Raw genomic sequence first — 2,712 nt, 5'->3', positions numbered from 1 at the left:
AAATCTTACCGGTAAATAGTTTGGATGTTCTTTCATCGAGCTCTCGGTCTCCCAAGTAGCTTCCTCGATCCCGTGTTTGAGCCATAACACTTTACTAGCGAACTCTTTGTTCGCAACTCCTCACTCACAGCTAGATACGCATCGGTTCTTCCTCATAGCTCATGTCGACTTGAATTTCAACCTCTGATGGCTAATTATATGCGATGGATCAGATCGATAGCGTCGAAGCATCGAAACATGAAAGACGTCATGAATCTTTTCAAGCTCCGGGGCAAAATCAATCTATACGCAATCGGACCAACTCGTTCGGAGATTCGTACGGCCAATGAATCTTGGGCTCAACTTGCCCTTACGGCCGAACCTGAGTATCTTTTTCCAAGGTGAAACCTTAAGGAACACTTTGTCTCCCACCTGATACTCGATGTCTTTTCGTTTCAAATCTGCGTACGACTTCTGACGATCCGTGGCTACCTTCAGACTTTCACGGATTACCTTTACTTTCTGTTCAGCATCTTTAATCAAATCAACTCCGAAAATTTTACTTTCACCGAGCTCGGTCCAAAACAATGGTGTACGGCATTTACGACCGTACAAAACCTCGTAAGGTGCCATCTTAATACTTGATTGAAAACTATTGTTGTAAGCGAATTCAATCAAAGGTAAATACCGTTCCCATGAACTACTGAACTCGAGGATGCAACATCTCAACATATCCTCAAGTATCTGAATTATCCGCTCGGATTGACCATCGGTTTGGGGGTGAAAAGCAGTGCTAAAATGCAGCTTGGTACCCAGAGCTTCTTGCAATTTCTTCCAAAATCGTGAGGTGAATCTCGGATCTCTATCCGACACGATAGAAACAGGTACCCCGTGTAATCTCACAATTTTATAAACGTACAATTCAGCTAGTTTATCCAATGAAAAATCCGTACGTACGGGGATGAAATGAGCCGACTTAGTCAGTCTATCAACAACAACCCATATCGCATCCTTCTTACTTGCTGACAAGGGCAGTCCGGACACAAAGTCCATTGTGACTCGATCCCATTTCCACTCGGGTATCATGATCGGCTGGAGTAATCCTGAAGGCACTTGATGTTCCGCTTTCACTTGTTGACGTATTAAACATCTCGAAACAAAGTCGGAGATGTCCCGTTTCATACCATGCCACCAAAATTGACGTTTCAAATCGTTGTACATTTTCGTACTCCCCGGGTGAATTGACATTCCGCTACAATGGGCTTCGTTCAGAATCATCGAAATGAGTTCCGAATTCCTTGGAACACACAAACGATTTCTGAACCTCACACAATCATCATCATCAATTTGAAACTCTGATTCCTCGTTCGGAAAACACTTAGCCCGTTTTGCAACCAATTCATCATCGACTTTTGAGCTTCACGAATTTGGTGAGTCAATAATGGTTTAGCTTTTAATTCAGCTACTAACACATTGTCAGGTAGAACAGACAAATGCACGTTCATCGCTCGTAAAGCAAACAATGACTTCCGGCTTAAGGCGTCCGCAACCACGTTAGCCTTTCCCGGGTGGTAATCAATGACAAGCTCGTAATCTTTCAACAACTCAAGCCAACGTCTTTGTCGCAGATTCAAGTCTCGTTGAGTCATCAAATATTTGAGACTTTTGTGATCCGAAAATACATGGCACTTCTCACCAAACAGATAATGTCGCCATATTTTTAAAGCAAACACGATGGCAGCTAGTTCGAGATCATGGGTCGGATAATTCCTCTCGTGTGGCTTCAATTGTCTCGACGCATAGGCCACGACTCGACCTTCTTGCATCAATACGCAACCCAACCCAAGTAGGGATGCGTCACTATAAATGACAAACTCTTACCTGATTTGGGTTGCACCAAAATTGGAGCTTCAGTCAAATGAGTTTTCAGCTGGTCGAAACTTTTCTGACATTTCTCCGTCCACTCGAACTTAACATCCTTTTGAAGTAGCTTCGTCATTGGTGTGGCTATCATCGAGAAACCTTTCACAAATCGTCGGTAATAACCGGCGAGACCCAAAAAGATCCGAACTTCAGTAATATTTCTCGGAGGTTTCCAGTCAAGTATGGCTAAAATTTTGTTCGGGTCAACTCGAATACCCGACGCGGATACCACATGACCCAAGAAGCTAACCTCTCTTAACCAGAACTCACACTTACTGAACTTAGCATATAACTGCTTATCCCGCAAAATTTGCAGCACTAGCCTCAGATGCTCAGCATGTTCGGTCTCATCTCTTGAATAGACCAAAATGTCATCAATGAACACAACTACGAACCGATCCAAATACGGTCTGAAGATCCGATTCATCAAATCCATAAATACTGCAGGGGCATTAGTGAGCCCAAACGGCATCACTAAGAATTCGTAGTGACCATATCTCGTTCTGAAGGCAGTTTTAGGAATATCTGAATCTCGAATTCGCAACTGATAATAGCCCGATCTCAAATCTATTTTTGAGAACACTGAGGCTCCCTTCAGTTGGTCGAACAAATCATCGATGCGCGGCAACGGATATTTGTTCTTTATCGTCACTTTATTCAGCTGACGATAGTCAATGCACAACCTCATGGTTCCGTCCTTCTTTTTCACGAACAATACTGGTGCACCCCAAGGTGAGAAACTTGGTCGAGCGAAACCTCTATCCGTCAGTTCTTGCAACTGAGCTTTCAACTCCTTTAACTCGGTTGGTG

This window comes from Gossypium hirsutum, chromosome A13, assembly GCF_007990345.1.
Source record: "Gossypium hirsutum isolate 1008001.06 chromosome A13, Gossypium_hirsutum_v2.1, whole genome shotgun sequence".
NCBI classification, from domain to species: Eukaryota; Viridiplantae; Streptophyta; class Magnoliopsida; order Malvales; family Malvaceae; genus Gossypium; species Gossypium hirsutum.
Note: the sequence above shows the minus strand (reverse complement) of the source record.